This window comes from Crocodylus siamensis, chromosome 1 (assembly GCF_052110815.1).
Source record: "Crocodylus siamensis isolate JL-2025a chromosome 1, ASM5211081v1, whole genome shotgun sequence".
NCBI lineage: Eukaryota > Metazoa > Chordata > Crocodylia > Crocodylidae > Crocodylus > Crocodylus siamensis.
Window position 1 is genome coordinate 266,316,178 of NC_143395.1, and position 27,634 is coordinate 266,343,811.

General features: G+C 40.7%; 1 protein-coding gene across 1 annotated transcript in view; it reads right to left on the reverse strand.

Annotated features, from left to right (window-relative positions):
* IL1RAPL1 (interleukin 1 receptor accessory protein like 1) overlaps positions 1-27,634 on the reverse strand; it is a 1,351,669-nt gene that overhangs the window by 600,406 nt on the left and 723,629 nt on the right. The window lies entirely within an intron of this gene.

Genomic DNA, 27,634 nt, shown 5'->3' on the forward strand with positions numbered 1-27,634 from the left:
ATTCTAATCTGGATCATCTCTGCTGCTTTGCACATGCTGATTGCTTTCTTTAGCTTGAGAACGGATCCCCTGGCAGTCTTTTCCTGAGCTGATCACTATTACTATCTGATTTTTGATCATGGAGTCTTTGAGTTCTCCAAAAGTACAGGATTGATTCAGCAGTTTGTGATCCTTTTCAAATTCCCTAAAGGTTTCTCACTCTTTTTGTGACCTCCTGTCACAAAAATTCTCATTCTTTTTTTCAGTGCAGTACTCAGACTTCTTGAGCATTGTCTCACAATCAGCCAGCTCTGCTTGGCTCAGTTGCAGAATCCTATATACAACCAGTGCCTCAGCATTTGCTACATTTCAGGAAAAACATTGATATATTTTGGTCACTTGGCTTCTCAGTGGCTCATATACAGGTTGACCTGGTGCTCAAGCCTCTTCCAGTTCTCTGCCACATAGCTGGAGGGTTTCAGCTCTGCTGGAACCTGTAGTTAGTGTTTTTTTCTGTTTTTTCCGCCTTAAATCTCATCCTGTGCAATACAGTCACTTGTTTTCAACTGCTCACTGTACCATATCATGTTGTGGGTTTAGTTCATTGAGTCAGGAGCCACTTTAACAAAGAAGTTTCTTTACTCATATCAACAGCACTCATGCTCTCAGCTCTGTTGCTTGATTCCATTTGTAAAAAGATACAGTCCTCACAGGGGGTGTATAAAAGGGAAGAATATTGATTTTTGGAAATTTTAGGATTCAGAATAAAGGACTTAGCATATTATTGGGTTAAGTAGAGATAAATGCAACAAGCAAACTATTTTTATGCATTCAGAATAATAGAAAAAATGTATCAAATTCTTTTGGGCAATATATTACTCTTTATTTTTATTCTGCTTTCCAGAATGAAAATAAAAACTCCTTTAGTGAGATTAAAATGTATGTCTGTTACAGGTTACCTACAGACCAATACAAAATCATTAAAGTTAAAATCAATATAAACAGTAAAAACAGTGATCTATAAACAATTTCTTAAACTACCCTATTGTCATTCCCCTGAATAAGATTTGCATACTCCAAATATGGTTTATAAAGAGTTTTGGGCAGGGGTCAGATCTGGCCCACTGCCCTGTAGTCATCCAGCCCACTGGATTCCTCACAGGTCTGTAAATTCAGGAAGGGGAAGCAGTAGCAACATTCCCCTGCTGCCAAATTTCCAGACCTATGGAGAGCTCTGGGCCCTGTGATCTGGATGGTGGGGCCCAAACCCAGTGTATAGGGCTGGTTCGGGGTGATGCTGGGCCCTAGTGCCCTATATTGTGCATAGGGACAGGAGTAGGAGGTGCTGGACCCTTGGGATCCCAACCAGTGCATAAGAGGCAGAAGAGGGTGATGCTAGGTCCCCAAAACCAAATCCTGGCATGTAAGGTAGTGGGAGGAGGTGGTGCACAGATTTCCCTTTCCCTTGTGTCTCTCATATCCTTGGGGCCAAAAGATTGATCTAGTTTAGGGAATGTCTGCAGCTTTATTCTATTTTGGAGCAACTTTAAACATTTTCAATGTCTTCATAAGTGATGCACAAAAAATGCAGTGATGCACTGTTGTTAGAAATGATAATTACTAACCTTTTCCCTCCTCCTCCATGTCATCTCCCATACCCCAAATTGAAGGTGGCTCTTCCATTTAGAAATTTAGACTTGAATCTGTTTATCTACAGGTAAATGAGATGCTTATCTCTAGCAGTGTTTGGAAGGTCATTCTTTTACATAATCTGTTGCATGAAATGGGTACTTTGTGCTCGAAATCTTCTCTCTCTCTCTCTCCCAACTTATAAGGCCAATGGCATAGTTGGGACTAATGAACCATTGGACCAATGGCACAAGTTCTCACCCTCAGCACAATCTTTGCCTCTCTCATATTTCCTGGGCCATGACAGCTACAACCACCATACAAAATACAATACCTGACATTAAGTCACTTGAAAAACTCTGAAGATGGATGGGGAGGGTGGCACAATCTGCTTATCTGAGCCAGTAGACCCTAGTGGGGTCATAGGGAATACTGAGGGGACTTCTCCCAGCAGACAGACTGTGTTTGTGACCAGCCCTTGTGGAAAGCAGGACCAAGTAAGTGAAGGTTTGGGGGCTTTTCCTATACCTACACAAATGCACAACCTGGCCTTTTCTAAGTATTACAACTTAGAATAGCAAAGGAGCTAATGAAGATTAGATAATGCAAAGCAAAACATTAAGTATATATACTTTGTTTGCTAGCAGATCTGTTTGTCTCCCTTAGTGTTTCAGATATTAATGCTAAGTTTTATTTCTAGATATAAATTTAGATATATCTAGATATATTTTATTCAGTTATAAAATAATGCCTCTACAATGAATAAATATGAGCATGGTATAATATCACCTTTAATGTTGTGCTGCCTTTAGAATTTTCACAATCATTTAAACTTCTGAAAAATGTGTCTCACTTTCCTTTCTCTTTCCAACTATTGTAGATAATATGCAAAAATAAATTATGTTAATACTTACATATCAGAATTCCTAAAGTATCTCTAAACTTGAAAGCCAATTTTGCTACCTACATAATCCAACTAGAATTATACAAATTCGTACACACAATATTCAATTTATATTCTCTAACCATTGTAAAACTAAGAATGGAGAAACACCCCAAGTCACTAGTATGCACAACCAGTAGAAGGAAAATCATCTACTGGAAAGTAGATCATTTACTGGTCACCCATAGAGTAGTAGTGGAGTGAGGACAGTGTGGCCCCCCACCTCCCCCCCCCGACTTTGACTGTGCTGCACATGCGCAGTGAGCTCCGAGATTACTGGTTGGTCAAGGTAGCCTCCTGCTAGAGCTCCAAATGAACAGTGAGCTCTGAACTCACCAGCTGACCAGGGTGGGGTCTGCCTACTTTCACATATGTCTGAGCCCAGGGGGATGACTGCTACTGCTGATAGTCCTTCTCCTCTCTCCCTCTTCCTGCTGAATTAAGCAGCAGGCTAAAGGAGGAGGCAAGCAATGGGAGCAGTGCTCAACCCCTGGGTTCCAGAACACATAAGTGCAAAGGCTCCTGCCAGACCCCCTTGCTGTAAACTCACATGCAGCACAGCCAAATGGAGATGTGACCATGCCACTGCACCCTCAGTGGATCTGCCCCAGGCCTAAGAGTGACTTTGCTCACTTGCTATGTATTGCATCAAAATTACTCTAAACACATGAAAGCCACTTCCTTGTGAATTCCCATGAGCTTCACTGTGCTTTTAAGACATCTGGTAGTACGTTATTTCCCTTCTCTGTTGGAGAGAAATTTAGTTGTTACTCTAGTTTTCTGCATGGGAAGAAATTGCTGTCCCATTAATACCAGTCCATTCAATTTCAAAAGAAATTGAACCACATGACACAAATCGAACATAATAAATAATAATATCTCAATATCCCTCTTATTTCCTGTAATTTATGTAGCTGGGTATCACATGCAACTATTAAAAAACTTTTACTTAACCAACAAAAGGTCAAGAAATTAGTCACCTGACAGTAGCCATTATTCTTTCAAATTATTGTCTTTGAACTACTAGGATATAATTTTACTTAGAGACTCTTCTATTAAAAAGAAAAAAAGTAATATATAGTAGGTATCACATCACTGTGATTAAATTTTACTGAATAATTTTCTGCTCCTGAAGTAAGTATGGTGGCAAATGTAATTATGGTATGGAAATGGTTGATTTTTCAATGGCAACAATTGCTAACTGCCTGAACTGCAAGTAGTTTTCCCTATTTAAAGCAAGGATCTAAAAGCACAAGAGGTTCTGAGGAAAGAAACCAGCTGAAATTGTATGCAATATTTGTTCCACCATGCCTCATTCATTTCAGATCTTGACTATATTTTTATTTTTTTTTACTATTCATGCTGCCAGGCCCACAGATCTGTTCCCCTATATTTGGTGGGAGGGCAAGGGAAATGTCTTAGCACTCCTAAGACATTATTCCTAAGATAGTTTGCAAGGATTCTTCAAGCACTTTTTGCTTAGCTAATTTTCCCAAGTGCTGTAAGAATCTTTGTTAAGAAAAGGTCATACAGAAGTGAAAACAACTATGATGTTTTAAAGAGCAGTGTGTAATTGCCTGGCCACCTAGTTCCAAATGTAAAAAAAAAAAGAAAGAGTATAAGTTATGTAACATTCATACTGTTTTCTCAAAATCCCCTTTATATTTGCTAACCAATATAAGCAGCAGAAGAAAAGTACCATCAACCTCATGGAAGTATATTTTCAAAAAATGTTTCAATTCAAGAGGTTTGCAGAATACCATGTAGAATAGACTCCCTTTTTCTTCTAAATGAAAGCTGAAGTTTAAGAAGAGAATGAAAAACCTCTCAAGTCTCCAGATGAATTGACATTTTATTTTCCCTTGCCAATTTTCTACATACAGTAAACACCCACAAGATTAATTTACAAATAGGTGATCCTTCCAGTAAGGATTAGGAAAATACAGTTAAAAACAACCTTCTAAACAGATTCTATATTATTAAGCATAACATTATTTATCACTTTAATTAAATAAATTTCATTAGTTAGTGGTGAACTATCTGAGAAGCTAAGAAACCCTGTTTTTATTCCTCCCCTGCTGAGGGCTCCCTCTGACCATAAGGCAAATGCTGAGATTCCTATGGTTTTCTCCAAGATTAAAAGAACTTGTCCTGAAAAAATATCCTTCTCCTGTTAAGAAAAATACTGCTGGTGGAAAATGGAACATTTCCTCTCTCCCCAAGAGTAAGGAACAATGTTTCATAGCAAACAATTGATCTAACGTTTCTCTGAACAATGAAATGGTAATACATCTCAGTTTTGGAGGGCATTCTCCAAGCAATCTAGACTTGTATTTTGGCTCCAGCATTTGGAAGTCAAACAAAAAAGCAGTTGTTGATTTGCAATTTAAACAATTAAAAATGAAACAGAGGGTTTTGTTCCAGTACATGGTAACATTATTGGAGATCTCACGTGTATTGCAGGTGATTCCTTTCTCTTTCGAAGTGAGGCCTGAATCAATGGCAGAACTGCTGTCAGCAGGATAAAGGACGGTCTCTCTCCAAACCTGAAAGCAATGTTACTTTGAAAGCTCTTCAGGGAAAGCATACTACAGCATGTAACAGCCAGCATTCTGCAATTTGGAGATCAAGCATATCCTCACATTTACAGCCTGCCTAGATTGTACCTGCCTAGGGATGGTGATTCTATTGATTCCCACATGGTGGCCTAGAAGAATGATGCATCAACTCAGGATGCTGGAAAGCTCTCTATGTAGCCATTCAACTGCCATAGTTCATGCCAGTTTCTTTAAGAAGGCAACTACTAAACCGCGGTATTAAAAATTATGAAGCTTAGGAAGCTTCTTAACAGTCTGTACAATTCTTCTTTAACTTCCTTTTACCCTAGGATAAAATGTAAATTGGCATAAGCTGAGATGGGAACATTAAAACCAAATGCATATGTTAAATCAAAGTACCTTTGCCTTGCCCAGAACACAAAAATAACATACATGTGCGTGTGCACACACACACTCATGTGTAAAATCCAAACAAAACCAAACAACGATGTTAAACAAGTCAACCAGTGAAATACTTGGAAACAAAGTTACCTCTCAACTATAATTCTGCTCCTTTGTGGTTTGCACTGTGCTACAATCTTTAATTACATGACCACTTGACGTGTTTTCAACCTAACAGTGTCCAGCATGTATACTGCTCATTGAGAGGCCGTTTAATTTTTCCTTTCATCTTCATACTGAATACTTGGCCCCACACTTCATTTACTCTATATGACCTACCAAACACAAAAATTTTAAATTTCCTCATCATCTTTTCTAGAGGGCTTTCATAATACAGTCAAGGTTCTTCATAAACTCTTACACTTCAAACTAAAATAGTTCAGGCCAGTTTCTTTCTGAAAACTTTTTTTTTAAAATCGCATTTCTTTTTTTTAAAAATGCATTGAGACTAAGGCTCTATTTTCATTGCAGTTAAGTTCCAAAAATCTACAACAGAATGAAGCCCTCTCAAGCTAGCCTCATTTGAATATAAGAGCCCACATTCTAAAAACACTGAACTTACAAAATGACCACTAGCATCATAGAATGATTGTGGTAGCAGCTGACAAGTCATACTAACTTGAGCTATAGACAATACCATCTGACAGGCCACTCAGCTCAAGTTACCTTGAAACACAGTTATGTTTTTAAGAATCTGGATGCATAGATGGGACTCAAAAATTAGGAGCAGCACTCAAGTTATAATTCATGTTAACTCTGCACTGGAGATTGGCTTGCACTTGAAATAGCAGTTGGTATTGGGTGATATCTTGACTCACATGAAGTTAATGAAAAAAACTGTAGTGACTTCAGTGGAGCCAGGGTTATTCATAAAGTGAAAGCTTAGGAAGGAATTTCTTTAAATATACGTTTCCACATTCAGTGTGGTTACTTAGCATTTTTCTTCTATGAAAGTTATTGCTTTCAGTTTATCTGAGATTTAGGTGCTTCAGGTTGTTCAGAATGCAGAAGAACCACAAAACCTCAATAATATTTTCAATTAACTATTCAGGTTTTGTTTTTTTACTCTGCTGTCAGTCCAAGTTATTATATTAAAGCTAGTCTACCTTAAGTAAGAGCAACTACTCTGAAAAAGCTTACACAAAACATGCCTGATTTCCTATACAACTGTGGGCCAACTGGAGTAAAGGTGCTTGTCTTCAGGGTGTATCCCTTGCTTGTTAGTACTGCATTTCTTCCAAACTTTCTTAGTGCATTTCAGGACCCTTTCTTCCCCTTCCCCACACCCCCTGTTTTTATAATCCATTATGGTCATGTGGGTATAAGTGCTTATCCACCAATGTATTATTCTGTTGCTTCCGCTTGTGCCCATTCTCTGCAAGCCAGTAGAAAGTGCAATCTCCAATGAAGTATCTTTCCCTGCTGTCCAATTTAGAGAGGAACAGCCAGATGTTGGGTATGTAATAGAATTCTTACATAGGAAAGACCGTCTTATTCTGAACAAACATTTATTGTGATATCAAAGAGACTTGTATGGTTAAGTAAGCCTTCTTCTCAAAGCACTAAGAAAAACAAAGGGATAGGACACCGGAAAAGAAAAAGCAAAATTAAAGCTACACTACTATCAGTACAGCTGCTCTATATGTTTAATACTGCAGTGATGCATATCATCATATTTACATTTTTAATAAGTGCTGGGCCCCAGAGGCAGCTGTGATGCCTGCTAATGGCCACATGGCTCCTGCTCTACTTTGGCTCCACGGTACCCTCCCCCTCTTTCCTTGCCTACCAGACCTTTGTTGGAATTTTTATAATGTGAAAAAAGGGAGACTTCCTGAGAATCCTAGAGGAAACCCTACTCTGTCCAACTGCCAGCAGATCCCTCTTGAATCCTGCTGATCCCAATCCTTCACTCTCTCTAGGTGGGCCCCCCTGGCACATCTGTGCCTCCAAGGCACATGTTGCCTTATGGGCTATTTATGTTCTCTGATCTTCCTGGCAGCCATGCCCACACCTCACAGATGTCATCATTCAATCACTCTTCCTTGCTGTGGCCTCAGCTTTCACTCCTTTCCTTTCACTGGCCTTCTAGCCCAGGCCCACTGTATCAGACCTGGCTTCTGAGCTCCAGCCCTTGTCATCCCTACTTTGGCTCTGGGCCTTTGGCCCTGGTGTCTACCCTGCTCAGGCACTGCACCCTCTGGCCTTAGTATCTGCTCTGCTTGGTCACTGGGCCCCTGGCCCTGGTGTCTGCCCTGCTCAGGCACTTGGTCACCTGGCCCCATCTCCACCTTCCTTGGGCACTGGGCCCCCTGGCCTTGTCTCCACCGTGTCTGGGAAAGGCTTCAGCCTCTCCCTAGGCTACAACCCCCTTCCCGGTTGCGATCTGTCAGCACCTTAAGCTCTGGCAGAGCTCAAAGCAGTCTTCAGGCACCACTGGGTTCTCCACCATCCCTGATAGTTCTAATCCAGTCCACTGATATAAACTATTGGGATCCTATGACCCCAGCTTGGGATCCTATGACCCCAGCTGACTTCCTGCCCTTTGATGATCTCCCGAGGTCCCTTCCAGCCCTGATGTCTATGAAATCTATGAAATCTATAACAAAAGAGTAAGCCCACTGGTTATAATACAAACTATCCCCACATCAGGTCCTAACATAAATACCATCTCACTGCCTGTATGACAAAACCTCCCCCTACCCTGGGTTGTACTCCTCATCACTTTTCCAGGGTAGCTCACCTTCCAGTTAGGCACTCCTCTGAAGCCTTCTGGGGCAGAAACTCTTCCCTCTGCCACCAGCAGAGCCAGACTGCTCTCCCTGGGCTTACATGCTCCCTAAGCCCTACCCCTTCCAGTCAGGTGACTTTCCCAGTCATCCACAGTAGTTCTTCTTCTGGGATTTATGAAGGGCCTGCCTTTCCTCCTGCAGCTCCCCTTGCTTATTTACCTGGGCTCCATCTGCTGCAGTTTCTCTCTTAAACTAACAGGTGCTCTAAGCTCCTTGTTACAATGTACATGGCATAATGTAGTACCAAACAGAGGTAGTCAAAAGTATCTCTGAAAAACTTACTTTGTGTAGGATGGACTTGACCCTAGGACTAAGATATCAGAACAGCATTAGTATACTCAACAATTTTTACTATGGAAGTTGGGGAACACTGGTTGTCCAACCACCATGAAATGTAAATGTTTCTTTACTGGATTCCACATGGAGGGAAAATGGCAGGGTTTGGAGGAGGAACTGTTGTTTCCTATGCTTCACAGAGGACCAGTGATATTGTAGTAGCTAAAGCCTATTTTCTTGATGCCCGTAGGGGGGTGGGGGAGGTGAAAACTTACAAGCAATAGTAATAGATTCTAATTTCCTTGCTGCTTCCTCCATCTTCTTCCCAGTCCTGGATGAGTGTGAATTGGCTTTGGTTCTCAGTAAAGAGAACACCTATTTGAACTGCTCAGAGTAGTTTCCTCATTGAGTTTTCACTGCCAGGATGTTAACATCCTTTGCCAAATTGTACAGGGTGATCAGAGATATGGATTGGTCCTGAAATGGGTACCTTACACAGGCAATGTGGATGATATGCTAATATAGGTCAGCAGAGGAACAGATAGCCAAAACAAGCCACTTAAAGAGGTTATTACACGGTGTGCAGGACCTTCACCTAACCCAAATGGTGTCAAGTGCCACCAGGGGTAGTGCCTTGCTAGACCTAGTCTTAGCAACAGGGAATAATCTCATGGGGGATCTGGGGGTACACAGTAACCTGGATAATAGTGACCACCACTTGGTAGAGTTCACTACCCAGTGAAGGCTAAGAAAAATATCCAGTGATGCTAAAGTTTTAGACTTCTGAAGGGCCAGCTTCAGTAAACTTAGAGCTTCAGGAAAGACTGGGGGCAAAGAAAGAGATATATAGGCAGTGGAAGCAGAGGACAGCCACCAAGGAGGCATACACCACCCTGGCATGCTACTGCAGGGAGTCAGTTAGGCAGGCCAGGGCAGGACTGGAGCTTAGGCTGGCTACAAAAATTAAGGACAATAAAAAGTCTTTCCACAGATATATAGAGAGCAAAAAGAAAGCACAGAGTAGCATAGGGCCCCTGCAGGATGAATCAGGTCAGTTGGTGGTTGATGGAGAGAAACAGGCAGAGGTCTTCAATGAGTTCTTTGCTTCAGTATTCCTTAATACTGATCAAGACAATCCTCCCATCTTGAGCATAGACAGATGTCCAAAAGGCACCAGACCTCCAAAAGATAGTGCTGACTTAGTTAAAGAGCACTTGGAAGGGCTGGATGTGTACAAATCAGCTGATCTGGATGACCTCCATCCACGGATGCTGAAGGAATTGGCCAGTGTTATTGCTGAGCTGCTGGCATGGCTGTTTGTGCTCTCATGGTGCTCTTTTCCCTGAGGACTGGAAAAAGGCCAATGTGGTGCCCATTTTTAAGAAGGGTAGAAGGAAGGAGCCAAGTAACTTTGGGCCAGTCAGTCTTACCTCTATCCCTGGGAAAATACTAGAAAAAATAATCAAAGAACATATTTGTGAAGGCCCAGCATGGGAAATGATGCTGAAAGGAAACCAGCATGGGTTTGTCACAGGTAGATCCTGCCTGACAAACCTTATAGCCTTTTGTGACCAGGTCACACATTGCCTTGACACAGGAGCTGAGGCCAATGTCATCTACCTGGATTTTAGGAAAGCCTTCAACACAGTTTTGCATCCTAGTCTCATCGGGAAGCTAGCAGGCTATAGAGTGGATACCTACAGTCAGGTGGGTGGCCAACTGGCTTAGGGACCACACCCAGAGAGTGGTTGTTGATGAGTCATTCTTGGCCTGGAAGGAGGTGGGCTGTGGGATCCCACAGGGTTCGGTCCTTGGACTGGTATTATTTAATATGTGCATCAGCAATTTGGACGAGGGTGTGGTAAGCACCCTCTCCAAGTTCACAGATGATACCAAATTAAGGGGCAAAGTTAATACACCAGAGGGCAGGGAGCAGATACAGGCTGATCTGGACAGGTTAGATCAATGAGCAGAACGTAATAGGATGCAATTCAACAAAGATAAATGTAAGGTACTCCACCTAGGAAGGAGGAATCTCCAGCACACCTATAGGTTGGGGGATGTCCTCCTCAGCACCTCAGAGCTGAGAGAGATCTTGGAGTCATAGTTAACTCCAAGATGAACATGAGTCGGCAGTGTAACAAGGCCATCAACAAAGCCAATCGCACCTTGTCATGTATGAGCAGACGTATGACCAACAGATCAAGGGAGGTGATGCTCCCCCTCTATGCAGCATTAGTCAGGCTGCAGTTGGAGTCCTGTGGCCAGTTTTGGGCACCAATGATGAACATGATGATCCACTGCTTCCCTTCCAACTCTATAATCTATTAAATCTGTGATATAGGGTCTTGGGTTTGAAATCATAAACCCTACTGGCAAACGCCACAACAGAACAAGAAGTTTTCTGTTAAAATGAGGTCAGATATCTGTACTCTGGGAAGAAGGATCATCTACTAGACCTCAAGCATAATAGAAGAGTTTTAGCAAACACTAGTGGCAGAGAGCTGTATGCAGAGTGGACTCTTGAACACTGAAATGCAGCAAAATAATTTATAATCCCAAGGAAGAGGGTCACAAAAAATACCCCAGAATAAGAATTCCCAGGATTTGCTTAGTCAATATCTGCTATCTCACTGCAGTCTGAGGTCAAAGATGAATTTACTCAAATCTCAACTCTCTGCCTCTTTACAAGTCAGCTTAAAAGATCTACTTAATTGAAGGTACACGTGTTTTTGTATAGCTAGTGAGAAATATTAACAAAATTAAGTTAATTTTTGAGGCCTAAGACCTCAAACATTGTCCAAGCCAACCACCACAAAACCTGCCTCTTCCCAAATGTCTACCACCAAACTAAGAAAACTAAAACCTGAATCAATGCCCAATGTCTTGCCATTTCAGTTAGAGGTCAAAAGTGAGCTAGTCCTTTGTACCTCATTGTTCAGGTCCCTTAATGTTTGAAAGCTAAGAGCATTTGATTGAGAAGAGAGGTTTCAGAGCCTTTCACTGCTTGTTTTCTACCCTCATGGGAGCAATCAAAAAAATAGGTTAAGAAACAAAACCTTACTCTGGCTAGAAATAGACATTGCCGAAGTATGATGATGTGCCAGAATGTGTTTATTGGGTGAAACACCCTTGATAGTGTAAGACAAGAGGCCGTGTAATCTTCCCACTTTTCCTGCTCAGCAGGGGCCAGGCTGAGTGGGGATAATGAGGTTTTTCTCCATCCTGCCAGACCTGCTTCCCTGTGACTGTGGAGGAGCAAGTCTGGAAAGGTAGAGAAAAGCCTCACTTTTCCCACTCAGCTGATCCTGTACCCTGAGAAAAAGCCATTCCCTACCCCAACAGCCCTAGGAAAGCAGGTCTGGCTAAGAAAGGAGGACTTTTCCCTACTCAGCCAGATCCGAGGCACAAGATTGCCTGAGCAAGGGAAGCAGTGTTTGCTTCTGCCCAGCCAGACTCATTTCCGCATGATTGTGAGGAAGTGGGTCTGGCTGAACAAGCAAAGCACCACAGGGGTAGTTGATGTTCTGTTGCAGTAAAGGGGCAGAGTGTATTATCACCTTTTGTAGCACCACTTTTTTTTTTCATGTGGCATGACAAAGTATATCAATTTCTATTCACTGAGCATTCATGCCATCATAAGAAAGGTAATGTCTGTTTCCACCCACAAGTGGATAGGTAAATATTCAGGATAAGAAAAATGTATGCATTAAATTACTATTATTTCTTGATTCTCCACACACATGTGCATGCTCACTGAATCTACAACAGCTCCCACCAGAAGAAATAAATAGTCCTTTGGGGTTGTTGGATAACAAACGGTCAAACACAATTTTCGTAAGACTCCTCAAAGTGTAATAAAAGACTATATAATGATACATGATACAGCACAAAATTGCTGAATGAAAGTCATGCAGGCAACCTTGACCTCAAACCATTGTTTTCTCAGGCTCTGGAGTTAAATGCATCTCATATTCCTCAAGCAGATCCAGGCTCAGTTTTGTATTTAGCTCCCCCAGGCCATGTTAATGACTTCTCAGATGACAGCACTGGGTAAGCACAAGATTTTGGCTGGATTTACTATATCTATAGTCAGGCTAGTTAAGCAGCATGATTTTCAGATCAGCACAAAGAATTTTACTTTCCAGATATTGCTATGAATTGCCAAAAGACATTATTGAAAAATATCTGTACATTTATAGACTTTGGATTACTATCCAGGCTGGATATATTATGTACTATAGAGTTAATCAGTCAATCCACAAAGACACCTAGAGCCATCCAAATACGTAATTCTGAAATATGTTCCTTGCAAAAGTTGGCATTTTTCATCACATTATTATTGGTGAATATATTTTTCTTATTCTATCACCAGATGTGCATCAAGTCAATAATCCCTATGTAGCAGAAAGCCTCCTTTGTACATTTCCCTTCTGGACATTGATATAACAGAAGTCCCTTCTTGCCTGCACACCCCACCCCCACCTGTTTTGTGCACTTCTTTTTCCTTCTAAGTATTGGCAGAGACCTAGCACACTTGTTGCATGGGTGTGGCAATGCTCAGAGCAAGCCAGAAAGCTGAAGTGACTTTCTGTTGGAGAAACCTAGAAACTACATCTATGTATCAATTAAACTCAGTGTCGCTAAAGAAAAAAAAAGAACTAAAATATCCGCTTCAAAGACTGTAAATATATCCTGGTGCTAACCTAACTCACTTACTGTCCCCAGTAGCCTTTGATCCGCACTACCTCACATTGCATTTTTATGTATTTCTCACCGTGCATTTTTATATTTCATCTGTCTCATCTTTACCATAGCATTTTGTATTTTATATTTTATACCTTTAAACCCTTAAGGAATGTAATCCCTGTAGAATGAAGTTACACCCTGGACCCTTGTTAAAAACTGCTTTGAAATTGTAATTGTAACATGATAAAATCTGCCATACTGGGTTGGTCCCCCCTGAGTGAATGTGAATGTATGGTGATCAGTAGGTGACAATAGCCTAGCCAAAGGAACATACCATTACAAAACTCTACAAGCCATTTTAGGCTAATCAAGCCAAGGAATTGATTCCTGGGACTGAGCACCTACCCTATTGACTACTCCTGCAACCCTTAACAATACTGTTGTTAATCAAAATTACTTCCAAAACTGCACTATCAGATAGGCAAGATCCCTGTGACTAACAAGTGTCAGGCAGTACTCAAGACCCAGGTAGGACAGTGACCTCTGGATTAGGCAGCCAAAATTATGCTGGGGGATCACACAAGCCTGCCAGAAAGGAATAAAAGACAGTGAAGCGTGACCCTCAGTCGTGCCCTCTCATCCAGCACCTGATGTACCAAGAAAATAGAACAAGCAGACAACCCCCTTTTGGAGAAGACATTGCCCTGAAGGAAGCTGTCCATAGACAGAAGACTCCAGGGCCTCGAACAGGTAAATATACTGACACCAGTGCTCTCAATCACCACAGAAGCTACTATCCACTATACTACATGGGTTTAAATGACTGGGATTTGAATGAATGAGTGCATGTGTGTGCACCAAGGTGACCAGTACCACTCATAACTCAAAGTTTGCATTTATGATTTTATTGGTAAGTTCACATCCCTTTCAATAAACTAAAATGTATTATGATCTTGTGGGTTGGTCTTTTTTAGCCAACACCTAAATCAAGGGATTCAGATATCGTTAAAAAGAACACATTTATTACTTCTCTTCCATGACAAATTAATTTCAGAATCTAACATGATTCTGCTCCTGCCTGTTTACTTACACTTGAGAAGTTCCAGTTCCTCCCCTGTTATCCACTGCTAGTAATGATGGCCTTATCTGTCCACTTGCTAGCTTATTACTATGGCTTCCTCTTGGTGCCCCCTTACAAATGAAAGAAAGAACAAAACAAAATACTTAACTGCCTTACTGTTCCCTACTTTATATGTATTAAAGTTCCACCTGAAAAAAAGCAAATCTCTGTCATGATAACTATCTGCAGTGGCAGCAGTCTGTCAATACGAGGACAGTCTTCCAATCAATCAGGGAGTCAGTAGTGAGTGTGTAAATGACTGAGGAGGCTAATTTAATAACCACCTGTTTGATTGCTGACATGACAAATAGTTCTGGAGTGAAGAGGCATGCCTCTTAGAAAAGAAATCTTAGATTTTCATGTAGCCATCTAAGTCCAGGAACTAGAGATTTAAGAAAAACACAATATGGGTATGTCTACACAAGTCACTTTACAGCACTCTTCTGTGGTTATTACTGCACAGAAAGCATCCACATCTACACATGCAGACATTTACTGCACAGTAATTGGCTCTAATCATGAGTAAATTTGCTATCTGCAAATACAAATAGCAAATTTACTCATGATCAGTAACTACACCGTAGTGCACGTATAGAGCAAATACACTTCCTGTAACTGGGCAGCAGGGGGCAGCAGCTGCCTGCTGCTGGGGCACAGGGACAATGTCCCTCTGCCCTGGCAGCACAGAGCTCCCATCCCCTGCTCCACCATCACAGGGCAGGGACCGAGAGATTCTTATTTCCCAGTAGCAGCTCTGCAATCTTGGGGCTGGCACTTGGAGATCCTTACTTCCCAACCTGAGCATCCTGGTTGCAGAGGCTGGGCACAAGCCCAGATCCACAATCACAAGGCCAATGCTAGGAGATCCTTATCTCGCAGCCTGGGCCCTGAGATAGAGATGGGCAGGAGAAAGCCTCTCCAGATCCTGCCCCACCATTACGGGGAAAGGGTTGGAACTTGCTCCAGTCAGACCATGCCCCAATTGGGTGTCAAGGTGCAGGGCTTGGAAAGAGCTGCAGGAGGTGGAGTTGGTCCCAGTCCCCTGCCCCATCTGCCACTGAGGCAGCTAGCAGTGAGCCCTCAGCTGGGCGGGGAACCCCATCCAGCCAGGGGCTCACTGCTAGCTGCTGCACCAGAGGATGGGGTAGGGATCTGGGACCTTCTCCTGCAGCTCTTTCCAAGTCCCCTACCTTTGCCCAGGCAGTGGCGAAGCCTACCTTGGCAGCAGGCAGAACCCTGAGGGCAGGGAACAATGCCCCAGCTCCCACCAGAAGACAGGTGTCTCCTGGCTGCTGCTCCCTGCCAGCCCCTGGACTAGCACCAAGGGGGAGCCTAGAGCAACAGGGGGCCAGTGCAGGGCCAGCAGGGGTGGGAGCAGATGCTGCCATAAGACTCTGCACATGTAGACACCTCCCTGGGTATCAGTTTACTCTAGCATAATTTACACTAAAGTAAATGGATCCAACATTATTTGCATGTGTAGATGCACCCTATATCAAAAAGCCTTTAAAAAAGGAGATGATAACACTGCAAGTTTTCAACTTTCAAATTTTTTCTTCTTCTCTTCGCTGCAGTAATGTCCAGTTTTATTTCTCACTTAATGAGGACTACTTTCCAGCTTCTTGTTCTGATATCCTCTTTCTACTCTTTCACTTGGCCTTCCTAATTGTCCTTCATGTCTTTACTTCTGATGCTTTTATGTCTATTTCTTTTTATATTCAAGTTTTTGAGCTCTTGCCTTGATTTATATATACTTTATTTTGTCTTGTTCTTCTCTCACCATATGCATTTTTGAGTTTTGAAATGCCATTAACATTGGTAGTTATTTTTTCTGTGGACACATCTGTGTGATACGTTTACCACCTAGTAAACTAATTAACTCTGCAGAAAACATCTTGGTATCTAGATGTGCAAAGCTATTAGGCTGGAGTAAGTGAATAAACTCTGCAGCAGGGTAATACTACTTGTAAATACAAGTACTATCCTGAGGCAGTTTTCTATTCTGCTGAACTGCACATGTAGACAGTGATGCGGCTGCTGGGGCATGAAGGTGCTTCAGTGCAGGGGCCATCTACTACGTAACACCACACTAGAGCACCCTCATGCCAGAGACAGCCCCTCCACAGAATGTTTTGCTGGACAGGAAATGTCCCAGTTTGACAGGCTGACCGCAGGAGTCCCCTGCTAGCCAGGGCTGCTGTGACCCAGTTCAACATGCTGCAGTCCTGGGTACAGGAGCAATAAATTCTACAGCAATAAACTCCTGAGTTTATTGTTTCACATTAAGCGCATGTGTGGACGCACATAGTTTGATGAAGCTAGAGGGCATGTAATTTTGAGATATAGCTCCCCTCCTCTTCCACCAGCTGACAGAGTATTATGAAATATCATGAGGAGGTACATTACAAGAGACATAACATGGTCTCAATGTAGTGATAGAAGTGGTAATTTAAAAATGGTCTATAACTAAGGATACAGAGACTGGGAATTGGTATATGGTGCTTGAGTCAGATTAGAATGAAACAGACTGACGGACAAAGGGATCAGAGGTCTGTTCCTCAATTAAAATGTATTGTTTTATTCTTCTCATTTACATATGCCTGCATTTATTGAGCCCAGTGATCACAACTGGGTTTCTCTTTTCTCTAGAAGCCATGCCTGGGCTGCTTTCAGGGGACACACTCAGAGATGAGGCAAGGCCACGGTTGCAAGCTCTCCCTGGAAGCAATGACAGTTGGTGGCAATGGTGGGATTCCAGAGTGCAACACCAGTAATGCTTCTGAAGACCTGTTTCAGCTTAAGAGATGCTTGTAGCTGAAGCCATGAAAAATAATTTAGAACGGCAAATAATTCAGAATATAAGAAACTTCAACAGGGATGCTTGCAGAATTGTTCCAGGAAAAAGGTTTAACCTGTGAAAGGGCAAAACAGGCCCAATTAATCAGATTTTGGCAAGCAGTAATTGAACATAGGGCTTTGAACCAGCTGCAGAAGTCTTACCAGGATGGCTTCCTCTCTCTGCTGAGGCTTAGCCTCAGACTGCTGTCCTGGCACCAACTGTGTAAGATCCTAAGCTCTATTGCTCTATGACAACAGTCTGACTAATAGGGCCTTCAAAACAATGGGAAGAACAGGGTGTAAAAGGAGACTGTCTGCCTGAGGCAGGGGAGCTGGGTGGGGGGTGCAGACAGGGAGACCAGCCAAGGTTATTGAGGGTTCAGGATCTGGAAAAGACTTGAAAGGGAACAAACGAGTAAACTTTGGGTTCCTTTGGGGTGTATGGGCTGGAATTGGGACAGAGGGACTGATGAACCCTTTGAAGGGGGACAGAGAACCTCTTGCTGAGTGCGCCATTTCCCAATAAACGCCAGAAGAAGTCTTTTCTTTTTCTCTTAGAACTTTGGTTATTGGCCACTCCAATAAGAAATAAAGGAGTGGGACAGCAAGCTAACTTCTTGGGTCAGGGCCAAGGAGAACCAATGAGGGTGAGGACTGAGGGTCTCAATGGGGAAAGGAACCTGGGCCAGTTTGCTAGTCCGTTCTATATTCCTGCTCTAAAAACCATACCTAGAGTATGGGAGGGTGGAATGGAGCACTCTAGTAGCAGACAAGGCTGGAAGTAATCCCAAGCAAGCAGCTCCTCAAGGTTACCCCATGACAGTAAAGTGTAAAAAGTTCTATAAAACACTTTGTAGAATAAAGAAATGGCATTACTCCCTACAGTTGGATGCATTTGCTGGTACAAAGCCTGATGCCTCTGAATTTTATTTGCTGGGACATGGCAAGGATTTAGTTGTTTACATAAAATTCTATCCACTGTCCGTGAAGATAATAAAAAAAAAATCAAAGTTTTTTGTTTTAATAGTGAAAACCATCTTTTTGTTTCTCCTCTCTGTCTTTTTCAGTTTTCTGCTAGTGCCTAGCATCCAAGAACCTGCCATAACTGCTCTTTTTCATTGCTTTTCCTCCCAAGTATGCAGGTGACAAGATTCACTCTTCCACACTGTGAAAGTGCCAACAGGTAACTTGCAAGCATTTATTAGCCTTTTCAGAAATACTCAACGTTACCTAATCCTGGTTGCTGTACAATCTGTTTCATTATTTAGAAAGAAGAATATTTGATGAGGCTTTTTCCCCACAAGTTGTAATATGCAGATAGTCTTTTTGAAGTCTCATGACTAATATTCATAAGTTAAGTCTTCCATGCATTTTAGTTTTAGGTGCTTAAGCTCTAATTGAATTTGTGCCTTCACAATGACATTCTCTGTCCTAAAAGTAGCTTTAAGATTAATTGTTAACCTGACTTGACTGGACTTTATTTAAAGATAATTCATTTTGCTTATAGTAGTACTAAGTGTCTAGTGTGTCTTTTTCTTCTCTTTCCTGATACAGGGATAGCTCATAAGCCAACCTGATTTTCATGACTGTATATAGCATTTGGCCCCTAATTCCAAAACGGAGTAATTACCATTAGCTTATACCAGAGCCTGAAATGATCCGATAGTTCCTTATTTCTGCTAAAATGTCAATTCCTTTCTTTTCAATCAATAAAGACAGTTATTAGAATCTAGCATGGGACACATTCTTTTTTTAATACACCAGTACTACAGGATCAACCAAACAACCAGGCAAGAAACGGAACTAAGTTTTAGAGAGAAATTCTGCCTTTTCACTGGGAATTATTTGAGACAACAAAGAGATAAATGGAAGATAGTTAAGTTATACTAATATTCAAATCCATTTGTAAGACACAAGCAATTCTCAGCAGAACCTCTTATTTACTTCATTGACTAAAGAAGCAAATATGATTTTGCTGGGAAAAAGTAGCATAGTCAACAGAAAAAGGGAACTGAGAACAAAAAACCCACGACAAAAAAGAAGAAAACAAAAACAAAAACAAAAAACCCAAAACCTCTTTCATCTAATTATCTCTTAGACGGGCTGCCTGTTGCCTCAGAGCAATTAGAACTGGTCCTCCTCAGTTTAAACTCATCTCTCATCTTTCCCACTTCAACTTTTCCTGAGTTCTACACACAAACTACTAAAATCAATACTTCTATAATTTTATTCTTTAGTCATGTCTTAATTCAATGTCCTGTTCTTAAGTGACCTCCTTCTCAATTCATGCTTGTCCTGTCCATCAAGACACTACCACCTTTTCCTACGCTGGAGATCTCTTCTCTTACTTATTAATCCCTGCCTTGGATTATAATTTATCAATAAGAGAAATAGCCATCTAACGCAAGGAAAAGAAACTACGAAATTACTTTCAAAGGGGACCCAGTATTAAGCAATTACATTTACTTATTTCTTCCATAAATGTTATAGCACTTGTGGAAATATAGTAGTATAGTACATCATACAGTATGATTCTATAAATATTACACTGTAACAATGAATTTAATTGACAGAATTAAGGTAATAAATAATAACTGGATAAAGGTACTCAATGATAAAATCATTTTAGAGGAAATAAAATATCTATAATTCAGGTGATATGAGAGTAAATTCTGCATGGAATGAAGTGGAAAGATTTAGAAATTAATTTGAACATTAAAAGGAATACCAAGTAACTAGTATGGTAAATCCCTTTTGTTAGAAACTTTTACATTATTCAGAATGATTTTCAAATGAAGCCTGAAAAAGCTTATGAAAATTAATCATATTTCTTATTTTCCCACCCAAAAGCAGAGTTATCTTCAATGCTCCCAGTATTTCATTTGATTCTTCTAATAAAAGATACCAAAGATCTGTATCTATATATGTACAACATTGGTGGGAGGAATCAAACTGTAAAGAATAAAATAAGATATTAACGATTTGTATTCAACCCTGTTACTCACTACAAATATTATTTAGGAAGAAGGGGGTGAAAGGACCAATATTGAGATATTCAGAGTCTGTTTAACATCTAAAATAATAAGGAATTTCTACATAAATGTAACCTACATTGTTATCAACATTTATACTTTCATATGTATGCCTTGAGGCTTACATGTGGGAAGATACAAGTATAACTAAACTCTTCAAAATATATGTGTAATTACTGTGACTGCAATTATTTAAGTTAGCTATATTTAACGAGTTTGATTAGCCAACAAAGACCTTCAACACATATGCCTAGGCAAGAGTATGGAGTAGAGGCTGCCCTAGACCTACCATCCTCTCTTTAGACCAGTGAGACAGAGTCCAAGCATCAGACTGAGTGAAGACATTCAGCATCCTGATGATGGCTGTAGCTTCTGCTAGAGAGAAACAAATTACAGTTGCTGCTGACTGCCTAATGCCTCAGCTGGGGGGGTGGGGGTGATGTTGCTGTCAGAAAGATGTCCCTAAGCCTTATCCCAACAAAGGAATACCCACAAAGCAGTGGGGCTGGGGTAGTGACATCCCCTATAGTCACCTTACTCTGGAGGTTGCACCATTGTGGTATTTTATAGGAGCTAGCCTGTCATAAGTAGCTCCACCATGGTGCCAACAGGGCCTCCAGTCACATGCAGTTTACGGTCATACACAAGGCAGACAGACGGGGCCTTTTTACTGTTCTAAAGAAACTGGGTTGTCCCCCTAAACTTTTGAACATCATTCACTCATTACATCAAGGTATAAAGGGAATTGTAAGTGTATTCATCAGGCACCTGATTCAACTTTTTACAAATACATCATGATCCAGAGGATCAACAGCTGCCAAGTTGTTCTTGGTGCACTCTTCCAAAAGTTAATAGCAAACCAGAGGCAAGATATTGTTTCTCTTTGATTTCAGTTTTTATATGATTTCAAATTGAACCTGATTGCATGTCATTTAACAAAAAGGCCTTTGCTGTGACAAAAAATCTGATTATTATTTCATAAGTTCAGGCCACGTTACAGCTTGGACAAGAACACAACAGAAACTAAAGTATGTTCCCACTTTCTGATGCTTTTCTTTTATTACAATTTGGAAAGGATTTAAAAATAAAATGTCATAGACAAAATCATATTGCCTTATTTAAAATATCTTAGAACACACCACAAGTTGAAGTTGTAACTTTAATTAAATGAGAGAAGTTATAAAATTTATTTTATGCCTCTATGTTGTAAAAAAAAAATCATACATTTGTTCTTTATAAAGATAAGAGTTTAAATTGCTATTTTATGCTGCAGCAATATTTAAAGTTATAGCTAGTGAAGATAGAAGCAGTCTCTTTAAAAGTGTTATGTAAAAGAAATACCTGCCTAAAATGTTGAAGCTGCTGTTCTAACAAGTGATATATGCCCATTTAAATGGCAGGAAAATGCCATTTAAACAAGATTTTCACATCATAAGCATATCTATTCACCTGTCTTTGTTTCACCACGCACATACAGATCAGACCTTTTAAGTTCCTCTGTACTATAAAGTATATAATGCCCAACACCTTTAATTCCTTGTAATTGATAAGGGATTCCAAATCCAGGTAGAAACAACTATGTAAGACTCTGGATGCACGTTACAACTATTCACATCACAGTGACCTGGGAACAGTTGGCTGAGAAAGTCATGAGAATGGGTTCTTCTTCCGTGTCCTGTTTTGATTCAGAAGCACAAGTGGAAAATACCCATGTATGTATCTGACTATTTCAATGCTTCTCCTGTTCTGAAGATGCCAGATTTACATTTGATTTCAGAAATACTCAAAGATTTAAATGGACACTTAAGTGCATTCATTTGTTTAAATGCTTGCCCATCTTAGCCAGAAATGCTTGCACCTGAGCAGCTGTCATCAGTTCTTCCCAAATGAACCTGAAACTCAAAATGAATTTGAGCCTTTAAAGCAACTAAGGTTATTGAACAAATTACAAGTCTTTAATAATGATGCACCTTTCTCATCATTTTCTTTAAAATATTTGTTACATATTTTAACTGAGGAAAAGGTATGTCACAAATATTTTTGCTAACAGACATTTGTAAACTTTTTAACTGGCTATGATGCATTATGCCAGCCTTTTAAAATCTCTTGCTACCCATTACTTCATGGATCTAATTTACTTATAACCCTGTCATAACCAAGCTCCCTTGCATACCTGAACAAGATTTGTAATGTCTGACATATATTCTTCTGTACATGTTTATTTAAATAAGCAAAAACAATTATTTCTGTTAATGTTCACAAGTGCCCAGAAAATGCCATCCTTATATAAAGCAACAACAAATAAATTAGACATATCTGTGTTGATTAACACAACCACCACCACGGCTCAAAACTGGGGGCTTGGCAAATGAAGAGATTGAGCTCCAGAATACAAATACACAAGTCAAAGGGAAAATTCCCATAAATGTCAGAGAAGTTAATGAATTCAATTTCTGGGCAAAGACCAGCAACTTCAAAACTCTTTCTGCTGACTGGTTCAGGGAAACAAACCAAGTATCCACATAAAAAAACCCAATCAAGTTTTCCTTCTTACAGCCAGTGACTTGAGTAAATGCTGTATTATGGCATAACTGAGAAAGCTGTTGGATGATTTTCAGAAAGAAAGGAAAAGATTCATTTAACAAAGCAAAACTTGAAGGTGTAAATGTTTAGCAGCTGTTGCAAAGTAGACAGAGGCAAAATTTGAAAGAGTAATTACCAAGCACCGATTGCTATAGCATAAATAATGTAAATTGTAAGAGGTTTGGCTTGAAGCTTGACTTAATGTATAAAGTTACTTCCTGCCTACACAAGAGTTTAGTTTTCTTAGCAACGGCACCTCGATGAGTCACTGCATAACAAAACAAAAGGATTCAGCATGTTGAGTCACAAACATAATGCTGGAATTAAAAAGATAAGAGTGTTTCAAAATCTGAGGATCGTTTAATTTATCTATCTAGATAGATAGATAGATATGATATATATAAGATCTCTCTAGATATTATCTATATAAAACAATACGATTTAGCAACTAAGAGGTAAGATCATGGTGGTTGTATGTGGATTTATATATAAACACAATCATATACACACACACTGCTGAAATCCTTTATTTTTCTATACCTTTCAACTCCCTCAAGATGGCAACAGGGAATACCACTCACAGGACATGAACATACTTTTTATATAAATTCAACTGAACCCGTTTGCCTTCTTTCAATATATAATGCTGCTGAAATAAAAGAGGTGCTATACACCATTCATGTATGTAGATCTAGAAGACCTCAGAATTACTACTGGGGAAGCCATTAGACTGACACCTAATTCTTTCCTCCACTTCCACATGGCACTCCCATCCTCACCATCTTACATCATCTAATAAACATGTCCTTCTGGAAAATACCTACATCATGTTTTTAATGGCAATCAGGGAACAGGATGAGGAATGTTGAAATGAGAAGGTAGAGAGGACAGGTATTGCAAGAAGAGAAACAGCCTCTGACATGAAGGTGCTACCACCCTTTTAATACTCAGACCAGGGGAAAAATCTTCCCTCGATGGTATGGAAGGAGATCATCTTTCTTCTGCTTTGAGACTCTAGCTTTAGTTAAGCTACTGTAGATGCTAGCCTGTCCTTCTGGGAGTGTGTGCAAAATGATTACTCTTAAGACATGGGCAAATCTGGATGGGAGGGGAGGTGTTGCATGGTCACTTCTCTTTTGGCTGCCCTGCACATGCCTAGTGAGTTGTTTGAGCTCACAGACAAACCTGTGTATACAGAGGTCCAGAAGGGCCTGGGCTAGTCAGGTGGTGAGCTCAGAGAGAAAACTGCATGCAGAGCACTGGCATACTGATCAGCTTGTCAGCTCAGCCTGCAGAGCTCTGGCAGGAATGCCACGTGCTGCACAGCTGAAAGGGAATCCAAGTGTACTACCCTTGCCCTCTCCCCAATCTAAATCCATTTAAGCTTTAAGAATTTAGACTTCATTTATTATTGTACTTTTTCTACCAGCAAATCCATCCCTTGGCTGCCCCACTTCCTATGCAGCAGCAAAGGCTGTGAGAGTAACACATTTCTTTTTCTGACTATGTGCGTCAAAATCAGTGTCTAGCAATGGAGAATAGGGAAGTATCAGCAAGAAGCAAAGTATAAGTGTGCTGTGCCACTCTACTCCTTCCCCTCCAGTAGCTAAGAACATAAAAAATAATTGTCCAGATTTTCAGAAGCACATATTCATTCCCTGCCTGACTCCCAGTTCTCTCTTTTCTGGGGCCCATATGTGCATTGTGAATGCTGAGGGACTTGCTGGCCATCAATATCTGTTCTCTGCTTGTATAGCTTTTATGAGAGGCAAACTTTCTTCCAGAGACCATAAAAATTGTTTATCCAATAACTTTCTCCTCTGCAATTTAAATTCTCTTCAACTGTATGATAGGACTGCATTTGGTAATGGACCTCTGAGCCCTCTTGTCCCACCACATATGGTGAGCAGATGACTCCAAAAGCAAAGCAAGAATAAATGGGTGAAAAGAGATACTTAGTGCTCACTATGGCTTTTGATTAGGAACAGGACCAAGCTGACACTTTTTCCGCCCCCTCAGATTTGAGCACTTCCACTCGCTCTCTTTCCCTCTCTGATGAAGACCAAAGGTAATCTGTCATATGACTTACGCACTAGTTCTCATGAAAGAGAAAGCGTGTGTAGAATTTGAAGCCACCGAGCCAAAATACTTCTGAGTTATTAACTCTCTTAAAAAGAGAGAGGGAGAGAACTTGTGACCTCTCCATTTTTGAACCCTTTACCTTATATTTTCTAGTCTCCCTTCTTACTCTCTGCAGGTGGCAGAACAGTAAACATACCCTGACCATCAGTGCATAGCCATGTTGTTCCCTGCACTTAACTGAGCTCTTTAGTCTTTAATCCCAAAACAATTGTTTGTCCCAGTCTGAAGTTTTATAAGACTCTCACTCTCTGTTGAAAAAAAAAATCTGAGACACTTTAAAAAAAACTTACTGGGGATTCCAATATCTTTCTTTCTAGATATTACAGAAGACATCTTCCCTTTTCTCTCCAGATTCTACTCCGATCCTCATAACGTCTACAACGAGCTTGTGTGTTTGTACAATGGCAGCATTTGGTCCAAAGTGATTTAGAGCAGTGGTTCTCAACCAGGGGTCCATGAGCAGTTTCAGGAGGTCCACCCAGCCTGATCCAGGACAGGGAGGAACCACCCCAGCCCATCGGGGCTGAGGTGAGTCCCAAGGAAGAGGCAAAGTCAGACCCACCCCATGCAGCCCACAGCCTCCATCTTGTGGGCAGCACTGTGGGTGGGCAGGTGAGGCTCCACACTGCTGCTGCTTATGTGATTTGGGCCCTGGGGCTCCCTGCCACCAAGTCCTGCCCGCTACGCTGGGGGCCATGCAGGCAGGGCTGGGGAGCTGGGCACTAGTTGTGGCACAGGAGGAAATGTTGTGGAAAATGTTATTGCATGCTAGGGGGGCTTCAGGAAGAAAAAGGTTGAGAACCCCTGAGTTACAGACTTTCCTACGACATTTATGGAATAAAAACTTAATTAAAAAGCATCCGTTTGCCTTAAATTTGTATCCATGGAAAATAATAGTAGCTATTCAGATACTTTATGTATAAGGCCGTGAACTTATTTAATAGATTTCATAGACATTTGGGCTGGAAGGGACCCAGGAGGATCATCAAGTTCAGCCCCCTGCTGTAATTTAGTTGTAATTACTACACAATGCTACGTAAGCTCAGGAGTGTAACTGGGGGGCTGGGGGTGAGTGGTCACCAGCCCTAGGTGCCAACTATGTGGGGATACTAGAGTACACCTCTCCTCCCTGAAGTCTTTGCAGGGGCAGCCCTGTACTGCCTGGGCATAGGAACAGGGCAGTGTTGCCTTGCTGCCAGCAGCAATCAGGAGAAACATGTTATCTCACCCCTGCAGAGTTTTTGTCACAGCAGGTATAACCCTGTGCCTGACAGTATATCTGGGGACGGAGAGCACATAGGGTAGCTCTCAGGGAACCTGTACCACAGAGCTGTTGTCAGCTAAGACTATGCTAATAAGCGTACTGCCTTTTTTGTGTGTGCTCAGCACTCTACAGATGTAAATAAATATGTACTTAGGGTCATATGAATACAGTTTCAGATTAGTGGCCCTAAATACATATTTACATTAAGCAGCTGCTTTTTTTTATGCCTGCTTTTCTTTTAAAAGAGAAATAGAAAAAAAAGCTGAACATTTTAGAGGATAAACTAAAAGACAGGGTAGTAGTAAAGGCATGGAAAAAGAAGGTGGTGTGAAGGGGCTCCATAAAGAATATTAAAATACATAGCAAAGAAAAATGAACCCTACACGCTCCATGAGTTTGGTAATGTACAATAGCCATGCTCGCTCTTTTTATAACACTAGAATACCTTAATAGTGTACTCATTTCCTAGCCTCTCAATTGCCTATAAATTTGTTATTGTTCCCTTAGCATATAGGTAGCTAAATCATCTTTTTACAAATTTGTAGATGTAGAGCTATCTGTTTTTTATCTGTCTGTCTATAAAGAACAATAACCAAATATTACAACCCATTGAGCAATAAACTATGCATCCTGTCTGTGAGGTTTTGCCTGCATTTTTTTTAACTACATCATTTCACCTTTTCTGTAAATTTAATTTGATATTGTCTAGTAATTTTCAAAAGCTAACTGGATGCCTAGATGGTCTCTATTTTCTCTGTAGGCTGAGAGCAGTACCTCACGATAAAGCATTTAAGAAATTTAGAAAGAAGTAGAACATTTGTCTCAAAAGGAAGGAAACTGCTTGAGCTCGTCATAACAGGGTTGGACTCTGCAAACATGCTGAGAACCTTTGGAAGTTCAGCATCCTGAACTTCCAAGGCAGGTTTGGATCAGTAATGACTAGAAAAAAGAATAATATGTATACTGCAAATATGTTCATGAGTTTCCTCTGACTATATTTCACCCCCTATTACTCCTGTATACTTTCTCCCCCACTGAAGACAAATTCTAAAGACTTATTTACTGAGAGAAAACTGGAGAAAATAGTGAATTGAAAGTAAATAGTGAGGGAGTGGGGGACCTGTGGAGAATAAGTTTTCAATTTTTTAAATTAATGTTTATACTATAATTATGTTGTTACACTTACCTAAGTCAGGAAACAAGATAATGTGACTTACATGTCCAATTAAAAATGGCCATTGTAAACTGAATTTTGAAAAATAATCCATGAAACAAAAAAAAAAAAATACATTTAAAAAAAAAATCAAATTCTCTCAGAGTGAAAAAAGTTTAAATGAATTGAAAAGTT